Genomic DNA, 25,136 nt, shown 5'->3' with positions numbered 1-25,136 from the left:
AAGTGGGAGTGCTGGGTTCTGATGATGTTGAGTGGTCTTGGTTCCTGTTAGTAAGATTCTTACATTTACCTTTCGCCATCTGGTAATCTCTGGAGTTAGTTGTTATTGTTGACTCTGTTTAGAGATTGTACTTCTGATAATTCTGTTACCATCTATCAGCAGACCTGGGAGACAGGCTCTCTCCTCTGAGTTTCAGTGGTCAGAGCACTCTCTGTTGGCAAGCTCTCCTCTTACAGGGAAGGTGCACAGATATCTTGCATTTGGACCTCCTCCTGGCCGAAGAAGAAGGCCCAATACAGGACCTTTCCCAGANGCTGTGTTGCTTTGGCAGGTCACAGAAGCTGTCTGCTTCTGTGGTGCACACTCTCACCTGTGCAGACTAAGTTCCTAAGTTCGGCAGAGTCCCGGAGCCAAGATGGCGCCTGCTGCTCCTGAGGCAGAGGGCTTCTGAGCCAGGCGGACACCTGTCCTCTGGCCAGGAAGGTGGCTGGATGTCTGCAGCCCGAAAAGGATGCTGCCTCAGAGGCTCTGTGGCTCCCGCCTGTCCCAGAAGCTGTCTGCTTCTGTGGTGCACACTTTCACCTGTGCAGACTAAGTTCCTAAGTTCGGCTTTTCAAAGCAGAAGAGTGTTCTTCTTGCCTCCTTCATCACTCACCTGATCCACACTACACAGTCAGATAGACCCATGTAAGGCTGAGACTCAGAAGCACCAACAGTGAAGAGGTGTAAACCATGCAGAGCCAAAGCTATCTTGGCATAGGCTGAAACTGAGGCTGCAACGTGTGGTGACTGGGCCAGAGGTAGCATTGGTGCTGCAGGAAGAAACAGATGCATTGTTTCTACAGCCTGTGGGAAAGAAGACGTGCTATATCACTAGAGCCTAAGTACTGTGGAGCCAGTTTTCTGGTCAAACCGGTTGATTCTTCTGCATGGCTTATCTTTGTTTGTGCTACTGTTACAGAACACCCAAGGTCACACATTGTTTGCATACTGTATTGCTTCAGCGCTGGAGCCTTAGAAATCTAAGATTAAAGTATGATATGCTTGGCATATAGTTTAGGCCTGCCTTGATAAATGAGTATTACCTTGGTTTCCTTTCATGGCATAAAGGACAGAAGGAAAACCGGGAGGAGAATGATGTGTCTTCACATCACAAAAGAGAATAATCTTTCTCAGAACCCCTCAATAAATTCTTGCATGTGTTCCCTTAAGAATTAGGAACCCCTATTTCTAGTGTCAAAACAGAGATGTTAATGCCCCTGGGGTTAGGAGAACTCTACTTTTATGACTTACCTGTGTCATTATCAACACCATTTCCAAATGCTCTTGGAATGGCCATCCAGTTTCAGCATGTACATTCTGGAGAAGACATTTCAATTACCAATACTTTGAGAGGTTTTGGAAGCTTGTCTCAAGCCTGAGCCTTTCCAACAATACTGAGAGATGTTCAGTAAGCAAGCTTTTGTTCCTTGAAACTAAGACTGGCTGATCAAAAAGGACTGCTTCATGTTAGCCTTGTACAACTAGATGCTTTGCTTTGAATTCTTGATTTGATCCAACTGCTCTGTCAACAGTGATGACCACTGGGAAGTGGTCCAATTATGCAAAAGCTTTTGAATTTCTATTCTTTACTGTTTTTATCTTATGTAATTTGAATTCAACTTTTTAAAAAGAAACTTCTTTTAAAAACTTAAAATGTGAAAATTTTAAGCTATATCTAGAATATCCTTTTCTATTAGGCCATCTGGCTACCTACTGGGAGTCTCAATGCACAAGCAGATAATGGTCAGAGAATATATAAAAATACAGCTCTGACCCAGGAAGACCAAAGAGACCAGGAAGCCAAACAGTAAACCCATTAGTCACCACTCTCAAAATGAACAGAATTTGATCATTATCTGAGAGCTTATGTCATTTGTGATCCCATTTCCAGCTTATGACCACGAAGAAGAGGCCAAATATTCTTCTATACCCAACTACTTAGGATTCCTTGCTAGTGGGCCTAGCCTGCCTGCAAGCTAAACATGCCAACAGTCTCCAATTACGTCTTTGCCAAACCTGTCTCTTTTGTCCACTATAAAGGCAAACCAAAGCATTGCCAGTCTCTGACCTCATCACATACTAGTGATGGTGGTTAACTCTCTTGATATAGAAAGCTCTAAAGAAACAGGCTTGGTTTGTCTTAATCTGGGTTTTTAAATTCTCACTTAGTCAAGAGCTTGCAGTGATCAGAGTTTAATGTTGGAGATACTATACAGACTAAAACTGCACTTTTTCCCTTCCTCCTGGCTTCCAGCTGAGTCCTGGTCCTAAACAGGGCCCATTCTGCCCTGAACTTGCCCATAGGAAAGGACAGACAAGGTTGATATTCAGAAAGAAGCAGCCACTACTTGTGTGCCTTCTTCTGCCAGGTCTAATTTCACAGTCCCTAAATCTGCATTCTGAAGAGTTATTATGCTTTAAGGTCATAAAAACCAAGTATTGTATAAAAGAGCAAAATAGAAAAAAAAATAGCTGTAACTAATCCTGTGGTTTTAATGCTGTGTTTAATGAGCTGTGCAGTGCATGAGGCACTGTCTTGGCTTTCAAGTTCGTTCTTTAAAGGGGTGTTTTCATGAGTTCCCTTCTAGAAACCTCATCCATGATTTTGCTCTTGTGTATGCACAGGGACCCTTGAGATGTCCAGGGAATATAGTTCATCTTTTCCTACAATTGCATTTAAATTTTTCTCTACTTATGTAGCTATAATTTGATATTTTTACAAAGAACTTAGTGATTCAGTTTGATTCCATTGTCCTTGCCCTGAACCATAAGACCCAGCACACTTAAATGAACCATCTACCTCCTGACACCAACAGCACTTCTCCGCTTTTCTGTAGTCTCTTTCTTTCTGTTCTTTCAACTCTCACCTCTAAGTAGCTATACAAATGTATGTCTTCCTTTGTAACACTAAAAGCAATGAAGAATTGTTAATTCCAACAGGAAAATCTGTCAGAACTGCATTTCCCTGATGACTAAGGATGTTGAATATGTCTTTAGGTGCTTCTGGGCCATTCTCTATTCCTCAGTTGAGAAGTCTTTGTTTTGCTCTGTATCCAATTTTTTAATAGGGTTATTTGATTCTCTGGAGTCTAATTTCTTGAGTTCTTTGTATATATTGGATATTAGTCCTCTATAGGATGTAGGATTGGTAAAGATCTTTTCTGAATCTGTTGGTTGCCATTTTGTCCTATTGACAGTGCCCTTTGCCTTACAGAAGCTTTGCAATTTTATGAGATCCTATTTGTTGATTCTTGATCTGAGAGCATAAGCCATTGATGTTCTGTTCAGGAAATTTTCCCCAGTGCCCATGTGTTTGAGGCTCTTTCCAATTTCAGGGACTTGAAGTTCTTGTCATACAGATCTTTCACATGCTTGGGTAGAGCCACACCAAGGAATTTTATATTATTTGTGACTATTTTGAAGGATGCCATTTCCCTAATTTCTTTCTCAACCCATTTATCCTTTGAGTATAGGAAGGCTACTGATTTGTTGAGTTAATTTTATATCTAGCCACTTTGCTGAAGTTGTTTATCAGCTGTAGGAGTTCTCTGGTGGAATTTTTGGGGTCACTTGAGTGTACTATCATATCATCTGCAAATAGTGTTATCTTGATTTCTTCCTTTCTAATTTGTATCCCTTTGATCTATCCTTGTTTTCTAATTGCTCTAGCTATAACTTCAAGTACTATATTGAGTAGATAGGGAAAGCGTGAACACCCTTTTCTAGTCCCTGGTTTTAGTGGGATTGCTTCAAGTTTCTCTCCATTTAGTTTCATGTTGGCTACTGGTTTGCTGTATATTGCTTTTATTATATTTAGGTATGGGCCTTGAATTCCTGATCATTCCAAGACTTTTAACATGAAGGGATGATAAATTTGTTAAATGCCTTCTCAACATCTAATGAAATGATCATGTGGGTTTTTTTCCCTTTGAGTTTGTTTATGTAGTAGATTATGTTGATGAATTTCCATAATTCCTGCATCCCTGGGATGAAGCCTACTTGATCATGTTGAATGATGGTTTTGATGTGTTCTTGGATTCAGTTTGCCCCAATGGGGTCCCCAATGGAGGAGTTAGAGAAAGGACTGAAGGGGCTGAAGGGGTTTGGAACCCCCTAGGAAGATCAATAATAGCAACCAACCAGACCCCCCTCCCCTCCCCAGAGCTCCCAGGGACTAAACCACCAACCAAGGAATACACATGGAGGGACCCATGGCTCCAGCTGCATATGCAGCCTTGTGGGGCATCAATGTGAGAAGAGGTTCTTGGTCCTGTGAAGGCTCAGTGGCCCACTGTAGGCGAATTCAAGGAGGGAGGAGGGAGTGGATGGGTTAGTGGGGGAACACCCTCATAGAAGCAGGGGAGGGGGGATGTCATAAGGGGTTGGGGGGGTGGGGAAAGGGGATAACATTTGAAATGTAAATTAAGAAAATATCCAATAAAAGAAAAAAAAAGAAAATCTGTTTGGACAATGTCTTGTAAGCCCTTTATTGTGGACCCCATTTTCCTTTACTGCTTCAAAAGACCTTGAGTGAGCTTTGTTCGTTCTAAGGCACGTTCTTCACATTTTTTAGGTATCCAAAGCCTAAGTGTTTTATAAACAATGGCATGTCATATGCTGTTTGTAAATTTCCCTATGATTCACAGTATATGATATAATTGCAACATCATCAACTAAGTAAAATAAGGTATGATTAAGCATCATTTCTAGGGTGCTCTGTGCCGTGACTGGTAACACAGTGATGCCATAGACCAATGAAGTTAAACAGGACCTCCACCGAGGAGCCTAGGTTTAGTGTGACCTGCAAATCTCCAAGGATCCTTAGGGGCTGGGGCAAGTAAATAACCTGGACACCCAACTTTATCTTTCTTGTTCCTTTTTTATTTTGTTTTAAACAAATGAGCTGTTCCTTTAAATCTTCTCCAGTAGAAAAGCTGTTCTGCTAAGTCAAACGACTTTGAAGGACAGTGACTATGGAGACTTACTGCATCTGTAGTGGAATAAAGTAACAGGGGCGCTGCTTGAGCCCTGTATGAAAGAAATCAGAGTTTGGTTTGTGTGGCCTATTGCTCTACTCTCTCTTCTCTGCTTCAGCATGAAGCAGGCTGTGTGTGCAACAGAAGATTTTTAGCAAGGACAAAAGCAGGGGCTGCCATCCCAGGTCTTATAGACAGATGCTGCATTTTGTAGAAATGTTCTATTTTTTTCTTTAGATGAGCTTTCTTAGACAAACTGACAATATATTAATGGGAATGAAAGCTGGAGGTGGAGGTGCATGGACTTGTTTATGGACTCATGTGTGGTGCGAGCCATGAAGAAGAGGAGGCTCAAAGAAGGGCTATGCAGTTGAGGCTTCAATTTGTTCTTCACAGAGAAGATGGGAACAGTAGAGGTGTAACTATTACCTAAAGAGTTCTCTAGACAATGAGCTGGAGCAAAGTTTCCTTGGTCTGTAAATGAAGTGCTTGATTTTTCAGTTTCATCCTCTATGGTAAATAAGATGTTCATTTTCCGTTATTAAAACAATAACACAGAGAAACTCTGAAGGCAATTGTAACCCTCCAATGTTTATCTGGACTTCAGACAGATGAGAACTTACTGAGAAAGGCTGCTTCTGCATCCTTGTTGCTTCCTGGTGCTCTCGGGGAATTAGGGGGTCTTTGAGCTTTACCCCTGTTCTCTCCTCCCTCAGCCCCTTTTATCTCTGCAGACTGAAGTCATGTTTAGGTCAAAGTCCAGTCTAGGTCAAAGGAAGTTCCTTTCTTGCAGGTAGCCTTGATCAGGGCATCTTGATTCCAATGCAAAGAGAGCTGGAGCTTAGGCATAGGACTCCTATTCCATGTAGCAGCATCACAGACATGGCACAGTGGTACCCTGAGCAGATGTCTGATCTCAGATGTTTTGATAGGTGCAAGACTCAAAAAGTTCTGTATAATTATACAGAAGACAGCAAGAGTAGGGCAGAGCAAAGCAGAGCAGGCGCCAGTGGAGAGAGAGAGAGAGAGAGAGAGAGAGAGAGAGAGAGAGAGAGAATTTTTTCTTGTAAAATTTATTTGTTTCAATGAATATGTCAAAATATATGTTATGTCCCCGATTATCTGAATGGCTGGTATTCTGGAGGCTTGGAAAGGGAAGAAAGAGATTTACCTAACCCTCTCAGCGATCCTGCCAGTTTAGTGTGAGGACCATATAATTAGCTCCCCACTTCCAGTGACCTCCTTGCCCAGTCAGACCGTCAAGGCAGGCTTTCTGTTTGCTTTCCTTGTTTAGAGGTGTTAAGTCACTCAGAAAGGAAGGTTGCAGTAGGAAGGACTCCTTCTCAATCACCCTCCAAACAGAACAAATGAAAAAGAAGCGCCTGGCTGCATCTCAGTGTCATATGCAGCCTCGTGTGTGTGTGTGTGTGTGTGTGTGTGTGTGTGTGTGTGTGTGTTTGTTTGTTTGTTTGTTTGTTTTACAAAATGAAATCTGACATGGAATCTCAATATGTAAACTGAACAAAACCAAGTGGAACCTTTAAGGAGCATAGATTTCTCACTGGCTATACATATAACACTGCAAAGTCTCAAGCCATCTTTTTTTGAGCTAATGGGACATCATGAGTGAATCTGAATACTGTCTTATTGAAGTTGCAGGGGAGAACCCAGAGAGGATGGTAAGATATGAGAAAGGTACCAGCAGAGGGAAGACAGTTCTGTTTGGTGCTTTCAGGTAGGAGATGGATAAGGCATTCAATGTGATCACCAAGATGGTGACAGAGGGTAAGACATGGTTTTTTGTTTGTTTGTTTGTTTTTGTTTTTTTAAACTGTTGGGGAAGCTCAACAGAGACTCAGGTATCTTACTGCCAGGTTCCAGACTTGCACTTAGCCAGATAGCAGTGTAAATCAGATAATCTTGAGCAATTTGTTTTATCATTCAGAAAACAGGGATCATCATAGCTCTCACATGTGCTGTAAGGATTAAGTCAGATAATGACTATAAAGCTTCTAGCTCAACATGTCCACACAATACCAGGAAGCACTCAGCATTACAGATCAACACAATAGTAGCCTCACAGTCACACGTATACAACTGCTTTGACTTAGGCTCAGACAGAAAGAAGCATTCTCTCTTCTTGTTTCTCCCCCACCTCCTTCCCCATCACTCTCTTTCAGACTCTCCCCCTTTTCCTGCAACATGACTTGAATCGAGCTATTTGTTGCCAAAGTCCTTGAGAGCCTGCAGGTTTTTATGTTGTGAAGGAAGAACAAAGATTCCCAAATCATTTTTAAAATTTGATTGAAAAAGCTCTGGGCTGGAGGGGTGTGGCAAGCTGCTATTCACAGTTCTGTGAAAACTGGGATGTAAATATTGGCCTTCTTGGTACAAAGCATTTCATTTCTTCAAAAATTTATATAAGATGGCTTTCCACTAAGAATACAAACCAGATGATTTTATGTTGAGAGCATTTTAATATGCAGATTAGAGGCTGAACACCCAAATACCTTATTTGCTAATTTGACATTCATGAGAAAATTAAATATGCTAAAAAGTTCTCATTTTTAGAGGAAAAAAATCTTTCAGATTGTTGACTCAAAAAGAAAATCTACCCATTGTCAAAAAGATATTTAAATCTATGCAGATGTCTCTCAAAAAACTTCAATCTAGAGGAAGAGGATAATTCAGCTTGTAGCATGGCAGCTGTGACAAAGCACTGTGATTTCTGTCTTATTTCTTATATTGACACGTGCAGTGAAAGCAGTGATTAATTAGTAAAACAGACTAATTGAAAGTTCGGCTGTCTAAAGAGGTATTTCAACGCCTCCCAGCAATATAAGCATTGTGAGCTTTCCTGCATCCAAATGGGCCTAGGCTTCCTAAGGCTTTTGTTGCTAGGAAACTAGTTTCCAGTGAATTGAAAGCCACTTTTTGTTGTTGTTATTGTTGTTGCTGATTCTGGATTCTGAAATGATACAGGCATATCTTGTATACTTCAGTGTTATCTATAATAATGTGCTTTAGGGAGAGCAATTGGAATGTGAGGAATCCTATGGTTAATGTTCTCTATGGAGCCATTGCTTCTAACACAGGGAGCAGCCCAGTCCGCGGCTTTCTTCCAATTTCCCTTGAAAAATCCACTCGCCTGTCCTGTGTGAAGTTAAGTTTCCAGAGCTATAAAGATGAAGAGTTCAGCTGTCATCCATTTCCCTCACTTCCAAACAACATGAAGTGTAGGGTCACCTTTAAGAGCCTGGAAGATGTTCCAAGATGTAGGACTTCAAAGTAGCGGTGCATTCCGAGGCAAATGCATGCTTTCTCTTTGGTATTTTTCTTTTCAAATTTATGGTTCAATCTGAAATTTCTGATACCTTCAGGAGCATCGGAGCTTTCTGAGGGACACCTAAAGAGACAAAAGCAACAAAGCAGGCCACTCTGGGCTGGGAAGATGTTTTGCTCAGTGGAGGAGGACACGTGTAGTTTCCCTAACTGCTCTTGCTGTGGCCAGCTATGAAATAATTCCTTTAGCAACAGTTTCTTTGGGATGCAATTTGGAATGAGCAAAGGTTGTGTGCTTAAGATGAAAATCATCTAACACCAGAAGTACAGTTCAAGGCAGACTACTAATTGAAATTGAATCCAACTAGATAAAAAAAAAATAGATCAGCAGTCAGTCTACTCTATAAAGCAGGGTAGGTGCAAGGAGATCCCGGAAGAGACTATACACTAGTGGTTTGGATTTTGTAGCGTTTCTGCTTCTTTATCATTGTATCATGGATGTGTGTGCCTGTATGTATGTGTATGTGTGTGTTTGTGTGTGTGTGTGAGAGAGAGAGAGAGAGAGAGAGAGAGAGAGAGAGAGACAGAAAGAGAGAGAAAGACACACACACAGAGAGATTTCGCTGTATTTTAAGTTATTTTCCTCCAGCCTTGAATCTCTCTTTGCCTTAAGCAGATGATATTGCATGTAGATGAGATTTACTCCAGTAGCTCTTCATAGGTGACTTTGATTGTGTCTAAATTATGTGCCACATTATGTACCACTGTGGTTAAACAACAATCAGTGGGTCAGTTAAAGGATAAAACAAACATCATCCTGACGTAGCCAAAAGGGCTGATTATGAAGCAAACCAATTTACTATGATTGCTTCAGAGCTGTTTCAATCAACTGCTCCGGTTAGAGTTCCCTCAGCTCAAGTAGCTGGAAAGGGGACAAGGATAGGTCATATTCAGCTGTGACCATGAGAAATGCTGGCAGAGGGGGAGCAGGGCTGTGCACTGGATGATGAGCTGGGGGTAGCTGTGTCTGGAGGAGGAGAGGGGTGTGTACACCCTCTGCTCTGTCTTTCACTGGAGACCAAAATGGGTCTTGTTTCTAACATGCGAAAAGCTCTTTGCACTAAACTGCCCGCCAGCCCCCAGATCCTCTGTTCAGATAAACTAGCTCAATATTTCAACATGGTATAAACAATAGCCCCAATGATTTTTTCCTTCTAATTCCTTCCCAGGAAACTGAACAGAATCTTTGTAGAACCCCAAATGTCTACGACTCAATGCTCCTCTTTCTTTGGCAGTAGAAGCCTCTTTCTATCCAAGATTGGGGTGCCTGCTCTTTGAAGATGTCTGTCTTCACCGTATTGAGTGAAAGCAACTCCCCTAAAAGATTACTAAAGGCATCCAAGAACATGTCCTGGGGCATTTCTTCTGAACTAATATGCCACTGCATGACAATAAAGACAAAGCTATTTTTCTGTCTCAGAAGTTACATCTACACTGTATACTAAGAAATATCAAATCAGCAAACTGTATTAAGAACTAGGTTCTGTAACTGACTGGCAAACCATGAACAATGTGTCTTTAAGCCTTGAGTTATTCATCTGTGGAAATATCAGTTTTTACAATACTTACCTGCTAAAACTGTCATGAATATTCCATCAGATAATTCATGTTCTTTGTAGAGAAAACAATGCAGGATACATGGTTGCTATTGTTGTAGTCACTATGTCTCATGGTGGCATGAACACTTTCCATGTTCCAAGCATTGTTGGGTACTGAAGTGGGAAGATGAATGACTCAGACATACAACTGTCAAGAAACTCTCAGCTCAGTGAAGAAAATAAATTACTGAAGACTAGGTTGCAGTATAAAATTATGTAAGAGAGCAAGGGACACATCCCAGTGATTGTGTTGACAAAAGATGGAGACTTGAGATTCAAGGTCTACCAGAGAGAACTGTGCTCTGCCTACTGACGGGTAGCGTAGAAATTGTACTCAGTAGTGGCATATCCAGATCTATGGGACTCATGCTGTTTGGCCACCTGAGCCAGCCTGACACTAAGTTCTTATTGGGGCAAGAAAAGTGTCTGGAGTGAGTGAGAGCTTAGAATCAGAGGAGACAGCCTCAATGCATCTCCTCTCACAGTGGCCATTTCTGATATTGAAAGCTGTCAAATTGAGCAAAACCAATAAGCAAATGGCATGATCCTATTTGCTTGTTTACTTCATTGGTCTTAAATAGTGATGATTCAACCGAGGAGCCGGCAGGCTTTTGACAAACTCATGTCATCAGACAATGATAAAGATATTGAAGGTTTCAGACAATTATCAATAAATTTACCCGAAGCCTTCCCTTCCCTTGATGTTGTATAATATTTATGATCAACCCTTTTCTTTTTTCTTAACTATTTAGGATTATTAAGAACCTCTTTTTTAGTGAATTTGTTCTTACTTGGAGCTTACACATTTTCTTTTAAAAGAAAAACCATAGTGGAGATTTCTTTGAAACGCATTCAACAAAATGCTGTAATTAGGATGATATTGTCTGAGATAGTTTACTGCCATCTACAGAGCACAGACCGTTGAGGTAAGACAGGTGTAGGCTTGAACTCTCCTTGATCTCCTATTGTCTTTGGGTTTTCCAGTAAGTTAGAACCCAGTATCATCATCTTCAAACTGGAGAGATTTCAATTTCACTTTGGAAATGGACTTTATATTTTAGAGCAGTGTTGGTCTATACTAGAACAGAACTAAGCATGCACAGGTTTCCCATTTCAACCTCCTATCTAGATACACACACAGCCAACCCAGCTACTAGCCCCTTTACTTGCAGATGATAGTACCCAGGACCCAGAATTTCAAGATGTTTCTCCTTCTTTCAATACTTGATTTTACTCCAACCTTTCTTGCCTGGTTTCTGATGAGTTTTCCATGGACTGACTCTTCTGCCTGTGCAGTCCCTCACTGCTCTTTCCCAGGCTTTATCTCAGCAGCAACTTTCCCAACACTTGACTATAGTGAATGTAAGTAGGGTTTGCTTGGTTTGGTTTGGATCTCGTTTTGTATTTGTCTTTGGTTTCTCTTGAGCTTTCTACATCTGTGTGGTCTTAGGACTTGTATTGCTTTGAAGAGACACCATGATCACAGCAACTCTTATGAAGGGAAACATTTAATTGGGGTTGTTTTACAATTTGGAGCGTTGTTTTATTACTGTCATGGTAGGGAGCATGGAGGGATGCAGGCAGGCATGGGACTGGAGAGGTAGCTAAGAGTTTTACAACCAGATTAGGAGGCAGTAGGAAGTGAATGCCACAAGGGGCCTGGCTTGAGCCTCTAAGACCTCAAAGCCCACCCTTAATGACACATCTCGTCCAACAAAGCCACACCTCCTCTATCAGGCCACAACTCCTCCATCAAGGCCACACTCTCTAATAGTGCCACTCCTTATGATCCTATGGGGACCATATTCCTTCAACCACCACATGTGTCTTAGAATCTATTCATGTTGAAATTTAGAGAGTTATACCCTAATTCATAGGGTGTCTATAGTGGTCAGTCTCTTTTCTCTTTCTTATGTTCTTGGTACATGTATTTTAGCTCTTGTGAAGCTGCCCCATAATTCTGAGATGTTCTTCCCTTTAAAATTCTTCTCATTTTTTTATCTCTTTACACTTAGATTTGGGAAATTTTTAAGGAACTCTTGTAAATCTCACCTTTCCCAGTCAGGAGTGGTCTACTAGTAACCTACCAAAGGCATTTTTCATCTCTGCTACAGGGCTTTTGGTTTCTGGCATTAGTAGTTGGTCTTTGCTACTTTTGATGGTTCTTCCTTTATCTTTATTCCCCAAGTTTCAACCCCTGTCACTAGATAGGAGAGAAAGAAGAATATATATATACAGAGAGAGATCCCTGAATCTAATTTCTTTCCTTTTGTTTCTTAGAGCTCAACTACTGACAAACTGCACCCAACCCCCCTAAATGACTAGCAACCACCAACTTCCTATTAGGGCTCTAGCATTTATAAACCCTCTGAAAATTTCCCAGAATTCCAAAGGTTTCACAATCACAGAAACTCTCTGTAGCTGGCAAAACCACACCTCTGCTAGAACAGGAGGCAAATCATAGTCAGCTGCTGTGGACACTTGGAAGCAGACCCATATCTCCACACCTGAAATTATAACAAAAGCACATTTTAAAAATATTTCTGTGGTTTTTAATAATGGAAATAGGAGAACTTATTCTAGAGCTATTTTGAGTGACTATTGCCTGGGAAACACAGATTTAGGTTACCCCAAATGCCGTGTTCCAATAAGGAAGCAGTGCCTTGATTTTCTTTTTCTCATAAGGATTATATTGACTATTGGGTAACATCTATCTACCTACCTATCTACCTATTATCTATCTATCTATCTATCTATCTATCTATCTATCTATCTATCTATCTATTCACTTTACATCCCGATCACATCCCTCCTACCTCCTCTTTTTCCAGTTGTAGCCTCCCATCCCCTTCTCCCATCCCCTCAGAGAATAGGAGGACCCCCATGGGTGCCAACCCATCCCAGCACATCAAGTCACACCAGGACTAAGTGCATTCTATCCCACTAATGCTAGACAAGAGAGCCCAGCTAGGGGAAAAGGGATCCAAAGGCAGGCAACAAGTTATAGACAGCCCCAGCTCCAACTGTTAGAGGACCCACAAGAAGATCAAGATACATATTTGCTACATGTGTGTAGGGGGCCTAGATCCAGCCAAATCATGCTCTTTGGCTGGTGGTTCAGTCTCTGCGAGACTCCACAGGCCCAGGTTAGTTAACTCTGTAGGTCTCCTTGTGGTGTCCTTGACTCCTTTGGCTCACTCAATCCTGTCCCTCACTCTTCTACAGGACTCTACAAGCTCCACCTGATGCCTGGCTGTGGACCTCTACATATGTTTCCATTAGATGCTGAGTGAAGCTTGTCAGCAGACAGTTATTTCAAGCACCTGTCTGCAAACATAGCAGAGTATCTATCATTAATAGTGTCAGAAGTTCTCTCTCTCCCATGGGATGGGTCTCAAGTTGGGTTAGTCACTGGTTGGCCATTCACACCATCTCTGTTCCATTCTAGGATTGTCACTATATGCTTCCTTCATGGTTTTATCTTGCACTGAACATCTCTTCTGGCATGTTGTTTCCATTTCCCACTGCAGCTCTAAATATGTTAATCTTAATTATTTTAAATTTCCTACCGGATAATACTAACATTTATGACCCATTCAGATGAGGCTCTGAAGGCTACTCTGTTTCTTCAGCCCTTTTCCTTGCCCCTTGCATTCCTTATATGCTGCTGTTGAGTTGGACCTATTGTAGAGTGTAGCAACTTCCAGTGGGATTTGAGTAGGAGAGAGTATGCATTTCAGCTTCCTCCAGTGTTCTTGTTTTGTCTCTCCCTTTAACTTAAGCTTCTCGAATTGCTTCCCTTCATAGAAAATCTGGGAACTCTGGTTCTCTTAGGGATGGGATCTGCTACCTCATCAGTAAACTACAGCAAAGTCCTATATGGCAGTGCTGAGGTATGGAGGAGAAAGAACCATGTACATCCTTATAATAAACCTCAGTTCTCTTGGAGGCCCATACCTCTGAACGAAGAAAAGATCTCCACAAGTGTGTCTTCAGAGGAACAGAGTTTTGCACCTGTATCACATGCTCTATAGCTTTCCCTGTGCCTAGCATTGCCAGTCTTGCAAACTAGGCCTCTGTTAGCAAGGGTTCCTTCCTACCCTAATCCCATAATGAGAAAGAAAAATTTGAGGGGAGCTGGAGTAGGAGAGATGCTTTCTGCCAAGGTCCTGCTCCTAGAGAGAATGCCTGAGTTATGCAGAAGATTCTTTCTCCCTCCTTCCCTTCCCCACTCCTCTCGATCTTGCTCTCCTTCTCACACTCTCTCCTAAGATTAGTTTTCTCTTCTTAAATTCAAAGCATCTTTCTTGGATCTTCATTGTGAGTCTTTGATGGGATTTCTGTAGATGAAGCTCAGGGAGAAGTTAATGGGTGAGTTGTCAGATACTGCAGGCCTTTGAATGTCTCTCAGTCACATTCCAGTTACAACCAACACTTCCTTCCTTCCTTCCTTCCTTCCTTCCTTCCTTCCTTCCTTCCTTCCTTTTGTTTCAAAAATAGGCTTGTTCTTTTTCAGATAATATATTCTGTTTACAGTTTCCCCTTGTCTGACTCAGTCAACCTTTGTTAATCTGTCAAAATTAGCCTTAAGAGTTCTGCAAGGCATTGGCTGCTCTGGAGAAGCCAATCGATCCTGGCTATGGGTCTCCATCGCTCTTGGTTTCAGGATAACTGTCCTTCAACGAATGAGCTCTCTGATGAGTCTAAAAATTGTCATTGATCTTTATAATGTTTTATATCATAAGAACAATAATAAAGGCTTACAAGGTCATTATGTGCTGGATCTGAACCCAGAAATTCACACTGGGAATAAAAATAGTTGTGTGTCCAGATTCAATAGGGGAAGATTCAAGGAGACATGTCAATTTCTTGGCCCTGTGTCTAACAGCATGCTCAGTAACTTCAGTTGATGTTATCACCCCCAAAGAAGGTTCACAATTTTATTTACAATAATGCGTAATGGAAAACATTTCTTTTACTAAGATAAATTCCTTTTCAAAAAAATAATCTAAAATAAGAGAAAGCATTGTAAATAGGTTACATGAATCTGGCCAAGTAGCAAAAACAGCTGAACACTCTCCAAATTCTTAATTATGCCTTCAGTTTCCCAAATCCAGACTGGTCATGCTTCACTTATCAAAGCACACTTGCTATTGGCAAAAACTGTCTTAATTTGTACAATTCATGGATTATTTTATAAATGCACCTTTTATTTGCCAGGTGCTATGTGATGTAAGTCTGATTTTGTCACCACTTTTTCTGGAATTGCTCATGGTTAACGGGAACAGCAGGCAGGGGACCAGTTGATGGTAAAGCCATTCAAGGAAAGCACAGGAAAGACACCCGAGGGTGTCCAGTGGACTGATTAAAAAAAGCCTCTGGACTCTGCATTTTAATCCTACCACTGCCTTTTGCAGGAATTGGCACTGAGGCCTAGGGCAGTTGTATAGTATCTCCCTTGCTCAGCTCACTTTTCTGTAAAAACTGGATTTATAAGCCTACAACCCCCCTCCAATATTCAAAATACATTGATACAGCAATTGTTCAGTCTTATTTATGCAGTCCTTTCTAGGAAAGACTGTTTCACTGCAGACTTCCTGGTTGTCTGGCTCCTATAATCTTTATGCCTCTCTTCAGCATAGCTCTCTGACTTGCAGATGCAGAGCTATGTTGTCAATATAGCCAATGGGGACAAGCTCACCATGATCTCTTGCTCCTTGCTTTATGTCCAGTTGTGCTTTAAGTCATGTGCTGTGAAGAGAGAATGGAACTGGTAGCTGCATTCAACTGTGAGTAGAAGGAAATGTAAACAACCTATTTTACATTTGCTGCTTATTTAAAATCTTTCTATCAACGCTTTCTTTCATTTCTTAAGGTGTTGGAACCCAACTCTTAGCAGAAAGCGGCTATCATCTCTGCAGCTATCTCGGGCTATTTACTCACAGGTTGGTACTGTTCCACCCTGACGAGAGACTTGTTTTCCTAGCATGATGTTTTTCAAGCAGCCCACCACAGCTGAACACACTCTGATAACAACCTGTTTTTCTCAAACACATTCTGGACTTGTGGTTAAGTGTCTCCAGATGCACTCCCCAACCCATAGTTTCCTTCCAATAAGCAAGACTTGATCAGATAGACTGTCTTGTCTCCATTCTTCGTGTGTCTTGCCTCTCCATCCCCACGCTCTCCCTTGCAGGCCTTATTTACTGACCTGAGGACCGGGTCATAAAGTTTTTTTTAGAACTGAAAATAAATGAAGACAGTCACTAATTACTTGCCTTCAGGTAGGATAAAGGCAACAGCCTTCAAGTCAGTCATATTTTGGATCCTTATCTGCTACATGTATTTCAACTTAGAATAGCTTTCAACAAATCCTCTTTTTTTTTTTTTTTCCTCCAGTACCTAAGTAGAAGACCTTGGCCTAATGATTTGGGGATTCCAAAGTGACACCCAGTTCTCATAGGTAAGTCACAGTCTTAAATTCCTAAGAGCCCATCCACACCACACAGACTTAGTCAGCCTTTAAAACTCATTCACCCCAAACAAAACATAACGCAAGAAAAACCAACTTAATGTTACAAATTGTGTAACAACCCACACAAGATCCAACTAGTTAAAAATTCCAGCACAGAGGGGGCCCTTATCTCTAGGTGAGGAGCAATTTGCAATTGAAGGCAATTTGCAAAGGAAGGAGAATCACTTTTCTTTTGGAGTGTGACTACTAGATGGTTGTCTCTGAGCCTATGCATGGCTCTGCTCTTATGCACATAGGACTCCCATATGCATTACTGGACTCTATGGGATGTGTGTGTGTGTGTATGTATGTATGTATGTAAGTATGTATTATATATATATATACATAAATTTCAACTAAGGAGCACATAAAGTTGGGGGAAAATAAAATGGGGATTTTAGAGGAGTTGTAAGAAGGAACAAGGGGTGGATATGATCCAAGCATGAAATTTTCAAAGCATAAAAATTTAAAAAGTTAGGATTACCGAAACAATGAGACTAGTTTTGCTAAAAATTAGAATTCATATGAGCACACTTGCATACATACAATGGAATAATAAACGACCAATGTAGGTTTATATCTTTCAAAACCTAAGGGTTCTAAATGACCCACCGATTGGCACATAAGTTGAAACTGCAAGCAGTCTGAACACCACCAGAAGTTCCTCGGTTGCTTTTCTCTATGAAGTCGCAAGAAGAGAAGATCAGTGAAGAAAGCAAGGCGAACCAATGCCAGAATGTCACCCTCTGTCTGCTGGGTTATACTTATACCCTTTCCAAACATCATGTGTCCTCTCAAGTGTCTGCTCCAGCAAAACATCACCCACCCTTTCACTAGACAGTGTCCAGAAAATTGCTACTTGTGTGTTCTCAACAAAACATCCTCTCACATGTCTGCTTCAGCAAAACATCCTCTCGTAAGACAGCTTCCAGAAAAATATCACATGACACAATTGAGTCTCCAATGAAACTGGAAATTCTCACTTCATACGAAAATAAGTATACCTAAATTTTACTGATACTTTTCTATCAGTGGGTTGTCTCTATACACTTGTGCTTATTCTATATGCCTTCTCTATATCTCTTCCTAATTCTTTACAAGGATTCTATGTTCTATAACAAGGGAGAAAGTTGTTAAAAGTACATAGTCAGATTTTTTAAAACTAATTTTTAAAAAGTTAATTTATCTTATTAAAAATTTTGACAAATATTATATATCTTGTTGAGAGTCTTCTTAAAAAATGTAGAGAAATCTCAATACTCTAAACAGGAAATAAGACAAAACAACCAAAATACACTCAAGATCACTAGTGCAAATTATGTATGTATACTTGACACTTTAATATGTGATTCTCAAATATCTACATAGATAATAAAGAAGAAGTGGTACTCCATTTTCAGAAGGATTCATCAACGTTTATTCTTTAATATTTAGCTAGTTTCCTTTTAATATTAAGTAGCTCTATGTTAGTCATTGTGCTAACTACCACAGCTAGTTCTCAAAAAACTACCTTGGAAATATATACTCTCTATTAGCTCCAGTTCACAGATGAGGAAATTCTGATCTAAAAACGATAAGAAGTGATGGAGCCAGGACTTGAATCTGTGTATCTTATTGTCTTAAGCCAATATAAACAGAGTGACATCCGCAATATTCTCATAAGCATATCATATGTTAAATCACAGTCTGACTCTTAACAAATAAAAAAGGCAAGAATTCCTGGAAAAGAATAAATGCATGCTTTTGGTTCTGCCTTGCTTTCTTGGTTCTCTTTAAAAAGTCCAAGGCTCTGACCTATAGACAGAGGCAGTGGCCATAGTTAGGCTCAGAGGCTTTGCAGCTACAGCTGTCTTTGCTCTTCTCCCCAGCTTAGTTTGCAGTGCACATAAAGCAATTCCTGTTTTCAAATGGGAAGGGGCCAGGCAGGAAGCATTAGCTTACAAAATCTGAAGGTAACTCTCATGCTATGGGAGGTGCCTACTGTCAGCCCTGTTTCTGACCTCCATACTTCAGTCCATAAAGAGACTATGGTTAATCATTGACATTTCACATTGCAAGACAGTGTGTCTGCCTGAACATGTTTAAAGACATGGGGGTTCACTTAATGGAGTTGGGGTGTAACTTCAGGCAGAGTACTTGCTTAACATCCATAACATCCTGAGTATGATCCTCAGAACATTTGAGACAGTGGAGGGAAAAATGGTGACCAGAATGTATCACATACATGTGCCTCATGACAAACCTTTTCCTGGGGTGATGCTACACAGAAGTATACTCACCCCATACAAAAGTCCAACTTGGAGAACCATTGAATTTTTGGGAGGAACTACTTACAGGAGTATAGGTGAGAGGTTACTTAAAGCAACAGAAATGACTCACAGACATTTGCATCATCAGGGCCCACCCCAGCATGGATGCTGGCTCACATAAGGAGGGAAACTTGGGGCTTATTGCACAGCTCTATCTGCTGATCTGAGCCTCTTCCCAAGAGCTTGGTCAGTGTCTGCTTCTTCTGGTCTGCACTCAATCTTTTTCATAGCTTGGTTTATCTGGCTTTTATTGCCTACTCCAGCAGGGAGGGGCCTAATGAATCTGGTCAGTTTCAAGGATTTCCTGAAGCTATTTTGAGTTGTTTATCTTCCTATTCAAGGACCTTCTCTGTAGGATAGAATGTTTCAATCTCGAAGGAAACTGTTACACAACTGTACATGAAATTGTCAAAGAAAAAATTAAAAAATAGACAAACAAAAGGACTTTAGACTGACGACAGGCATAAAGAGACTTCTATCATTTAGAATGACACTCCATTGTCAAGTCTTTCTTATTAAGTGAAACAGGAAAAAATAGATTCTTATCTATGGAAACAAAAGCCTAGGCAGAAATCCATCCAAGTTTCTGGGTTCCTACACTGCCTGGTAGGTAGTTGCAACTCCTCCAAGCCTCTGTGACTAGTCTTGTAGCAGTATGATTTCCACAAAGGGGGGGGGGGGAGGGAGATTACTTCAGTACTCCAGATGTGTCTAGTGATGAGGACTTCTGGTGTGACAGCGAGTCTTAGCCAGATGGTAACTGAATGTTTAATCTTTTGCCTGGTTATGGTCAGCCATTTGTACACCCAGGATTAAAACCTAACAGGGCAGCAGTCAATACCATGTTGTCTGTTAATTAAAGATTTTCTTGAGTACATTTTGTCCACTGGGTGCCTGCTGTTTCAGTAATCGTCCAGCCAGACACATCTACCTGAATATTCATGGTCACTTAGAATGCCCTTGACATTCATACGCTGACTAATCATTTAATTCCTCTTACCTACCTGCCAGCAGCATCAGACATTGCTGACTGTTCCCTAGGATATTGTATTTCTCTTTTTAATTATAAATATTTCTGGAAAGAATGCTACAGACTCGCCAGTGATTGCCTGAATTATGTATATGTTGTTTACCTGAGAAATTCCTATTTGCTGGTAGGTAATACTCTTGCTTGGCTTGTAGGTGGCTCCAACGCCTCCTCCTTTTTGCTTTTGGCTGCTTATCTCCCATTGAGGCATACAGATCTTTTTAAATACCCCTAAGAAGAAGCCAGAAATGTATGTGTGTGTGTGTGTGATGTGACTGTATGTTTATGAATGTGTGTGTTGTGTAGGATGTCTGTTTATGGTATGTTGTGGCATGTGTACATGTGGGTGTACGTGTGTATGAGAAATATATGGTATGGTGTGTATATGTGTGTGTAGTGTGGTGTGTAGACATGGGCACATGTGTCATGGTGTGGCATGTGGGGATGTGTGTGTGTGCGCGCAAGTTTGAGTGTGTGGATGTGGTGTTTATATGTAGGCTAGAGATTGCTAAGTGTCTTCCAACTTACTTCTCCATCTTTATTTTTGAGACAGAGTCCCAAAATCAAGAAATCAACAATTGCTTAAACAGCAATCACTCTTTAACCAAAAGTTCTCCCCATCCCCAAAGTCTAGAATCTTTCTGGTAACTTCAAACTCCTCTGGGCCATAGCCTTGAGTCCCTTTCCACTCCCTTTCTGCTTTCTTTTCCTTCCTTTTGTAGATCCATACCTTCCCATAGTCCCAGATCCCCTCCATTCTCCTCTGACTCATGAAATCCCACTCATCTCTAAGATTAACCTCTTTTGCTCTGAGAAGATGTTCTGAAGGCCCCAAATTTAATGTCCTTTATATAACTCAATATGTCCCAATCTATTCTTCTAGTCTTCTGCTGAGGTTGCAGCATCCCAAAGGTTTACAATGATGGGTATTGTGAAGTATGCATCTTAGCAAGTTGGCATAAAATAGGTACTTAGTCTTCATTTTTAAAAAATTGATTGTAAAAGTTTTAACTTGCAAATTTAGGATTGACACAATAACACAAGGATATGGAGTCAGCTACCCAATTGAATCAATAATTCAGTATCACCAAATATTTTATATATTTGTTCTATTTCAGAGGTACTATATACCATGTACCATGCCAAAAAGAGTACATTGTGGTCTGTCTTTCCTGAAAAACTATCAAATAAAGATACTGCCTAGATGATGCACTAGCTTTTGCTCATTTAATCTATAGACAAACAGTAGCACTGGTGATTTGGGGTTTTGTTTGTTTTGGTTTTTCTTTCCTTACCCCCATTAATTTTGCCAGGTCTGTTGTTTACCTGGAGATTAAAGATGCTGGCCCTCACACTTCTCATCTAGAAGTCTAGAAACTTGTTTTCATTTAAATTATAATTGCCACATAAGAGTCTTTATTGGCTGACAGCAATCCAGCAGTAAAGTTACTCTTTTTACTCTAAGAAATGTAAGTAGGGGGCCAGGAAGAGAGAGTGAGATCCCATGTCCTTCTTCAGGGTTCATGGCCTTAAGCATACCCATCCCTTCTTAGGATCTTCATCCTAAGGCTAGAGAGTTTGTTTGTTTGTTTGTTTGTTTAATTAGATGTTTTCTTTATTTGTACTGCAAATTTTATCCCCTTTCCTCATTTCCCCTCCAACCCCCATCTCATCCCCCCTCCCTCTGCTCACCAACCCACCCACTCCCCTACACTGGGGCATCAAACCTTCACAAGACCAAGGCCCTCTCCTTTCATTGATGTCTGACAAGGTCATCCTCTGCTACATATGCGGCTAGAGACATGGGTCCCTCCATGTGTATCCTTTGGTTGGTGGTTTAGTACCTGGGAACTCTGGGGGGTACTGGTTGGTTCATATTGTTGTTCCTCCTATGGGGCTGCAAACCCCTTCAGCTCCTTATGTCCTTTCTCTAGCTCCTCCATTTGGGACCCTGTGCTTAGTCCAATGGATAACTCTGAGCACCCACTTATGTATTTGACAGGCACTGGCAGAGCCTCTCAGAAGACAGCTACATCAGGATTCTGTCAGTAAATACTTGTTGGCATCCACAATAGTGTCTGGGTTTGGTAACTGTATATGGCATGGAACCCCAGGTGGGACAGTCAGTCACTGGATGGCCTTTCCTTCAGTTTCTGCCCCAAACTTTGTCTCTGTATTTCCTTTCATGGGTATTTTGATTCCCCTTCTAAGAAAGACCAAAGTATCCTTCTTCTTGAGCTTCATGAGGTCTGTGAATTTTATCTTGGGTATTCTGAACTTCTGGGCTAATATCCACTTATCAGTGAGTGCATACCATGTGTGTTCTGTGACTGGGTTACCTCAGTCAGGAAGATATTTTCTAGTTCCATCCATTTGCCTACGAATTTCATGAAAGAACTTTATGATTCATCATTTTTAATAGCTGAGTAGTACTCCATTGTTTAAATGTACCACATTTTCTGTACCCATTCCCCTGTTGAAGGACATCTGGGTTCTTTCCAGCTTCTGGCTATTATAAATAAGGCTGCTATGAACATAGTGGAGCATATGTCTTTATTACATGTTGGAACATCTTCTGTGTATACGCCCAGGAGTGGTATAGCTGGGTCCTCAGGCAGTACTATATCTAATTTTCTGGGAAACCACCAAACTGATTTCCAGAGTGGCTGTACCAGCTTGCAATCCCACCAGCAATGGAGGAGTGTTCCTCTTTCTCCACATCCTTGCCAGCATCTGCTGTCACCTGAGTTTTTGATTTTTAACCATTCTGACTGGTGTGAGGTGGAATCTCAGGGTTGTTCTGATTTGCATTTCTTTGATGACTAAGGATGTTGAACATTTCTTTAGGTGCTTTTCAACCACTTGATAGTCTTTGGTTGGGAATTATTTGTTTAGCTCTGCACCCCATTTTTAATAGGGCTATTTGATTCTCTGGAGTCTAACTTCTTGAGTTCTTTGCATATATTGGATATTAGCCCTCTATCAGATGTAGGGTTGGTAAAGATCTTTTCCCAATATGTTGGTTGCCATTTTGTCCTTAAGGAAAAATGGTTGATGTCAGGTTTTGGATTTCCTCCTGGAGCTATGCAGCTCCCTGAGGAAGGAAAGGACAGGTTTTCTTTATGTTGGCCAGTTCTGTGGTATGGTGACAGAGGTACTGAAAAGTGCTAGGATACTGGCATACTGGCAGTTTATGCTAGCCAGGAATTTGTTTGAGGTCCTACTGTATTTATTTGTTTATTTATTTATTTGCTCATGTTTAAATTTTAATTAAAAAAAAAGCAAAGCCTCATGTAGCGTGGACTGTCTTGAAACTCTCTATGTAGCTGATTATCACCTTAAATTCTTGATCCTCCTGCTTCTACCTGGGATTATAGACCTGTACTACCATGACCAGCTAACCTACTTTAAAGTGTTATTCTTTAAGCCTAAATCCCATATTACAATGATCAGGTTAACACTTGGCTTTTCATCCAAATCAATTTTCAGAATGGTTTCTAACTATATACTAGATGGTATGAGGATAGAATATTGCTGAGATGTTTTTGAATGGAAGTACAGTTTAGAATGCAAATACAAGTGGTACATCTGAGATATGCCGGTGCTAGGAAGAAGGATGGTACCTGGGTGGCTACCAGCACCTGCAGTATGATGGCAAAGAACATTAAACAGAAGTCAGACTGAAAGAGTTTAGTTCAGTCCTTGCTACAGTCAATCTTTGTGACTTTTAGCATGTTATTGCCTTAAGCCTCAGTCGCTTCCTCCATTAAATAAGAATCATATATGTTACCTGAAAATGTGTGTGGGTGCACAGACACACAGACACACACACACAGAGAGAGAGAGAGAGAGAGAGAGAGAGAGAGAGAGAGAGAGAATGAGAATATCAGTCACTGACTCTCTGTGGCTTTCTGAAGATTCTGAAAGATAGGTAGGCAAGTAGATAGGGAGGTAGGTAGGTAGACATAAACAAATGATGATAGATGATATATAGATAGATAGATAGATAGATAGATAGATAGATAGATAGATAAAAGGAAGGAAGGAAAACAAACAGCAAACAGACAGACAGAATGGTTGGTTTTTGAAACAAGCTTTCACATTGTAACCCTAACTAGCCTAGAATTTGTTTATATAGACCAGGTTGGCCTTGAACTCATGGTAATTTCCCTGGTTATATGCCCAAACTTGGATTATAGCCATTTGCCACCATATCTTGCTTTGAAATATTAATTATCCCCAAGATATCTCAGGCCTTCCAGTGAAGGCCAGAAGATTTCAAAATAATTTCTATGCTATTTCTTGCCTATGACTTAGATAAGGTATGGTCTCACCAACACCTCTTTTTAATAAAACTGAGCAGCAAACCTGCTAAGAACTCCATCATGTCAGAATATATGCTTTTAAATCATTTGTCTTACTTTTTTAATCAAAATTTTATTTGTATTAGAAGTTGTTAATCTCTTATCTTGGCTGTCTTCCTTTAAGTTCAGAATAAAATGAAGACTTTATGGCAAAGCTCACTCTCTCCTTATTCTTGGACAGAGTGGGACATTGCCAACAAGGAGCCCTACCCAGTGCAAGCATGTATGACCATGACCACTTCCTTTATAGTTGAGTATAAGTGACACCACCATGCTGTGCATTGGTGAAATGATGATTTATGTGCTTCCTGTCACACAGGGCAAGAGTTAGGCTAACTAGGTATTAGAAATAGGAAGATAGGAGCAGGTGGGTGGCTCATGCCTGTAATTCTTGTACTTGGGAACTTGAGGCAGAGGGATTCTAACAAGATCCAGGTGAGTCTGGGCTGAAAGGGTCCTCTCTCAAAAATACAAAAACAAACAACCCAAAAGATGGTAGAACAGGCCAGGCAGTGGTGGTTCTGCATGCCCTTAATCTCCCCACTGAAGAGGCAGAGGCAGGCCAATCTCAGAGGTCGAAGCCAGCCTGGTCTATAGAGCAGGTTTTATGATATCCAGGGCTACACAGAGAAACCCTATCTCAAAAATAAAATGATAGGACAGAGTTTAAGGAGTGTAAGTAAGTCAGGGCATGGAGAAAAGGTTTGCCTTTTCATGGGAAACATTGAGGAAGCCCATGACCATCTAAAATGTGTCAAGACAATAGAATGCACTGACCAATCAGATAGGGCTGAATGTTGGTCAAAGAAGTGTGCCAGGCTTGTATGATTTCCTCCAGGATAGATCCTTTTTTCAGTACTACTGTTGTAATTACTGGATTTGGTGAAGGGTTATCTCAAATGTTATTTGAATATCTGAAACCGCTTCCGGGCAGACCAGCACCGGGGTAGCTAGAGCGCAGGGT

This window comes from Mus caroli, chromosome 18, assembly GCF_900094665.2.
Source record: "Mus caroli chromosome 18, CAROLI_EIJ_v1.1, whole genome shotgun sequence".
Lineage (NCBI taxonomy): Eukaryota > Metazoa > Chordata > Mammalia > Rodentia > Muridae > Mus > Mus caroli.
Note: the sequence above shows the minus strand (reverse complement) of the source record.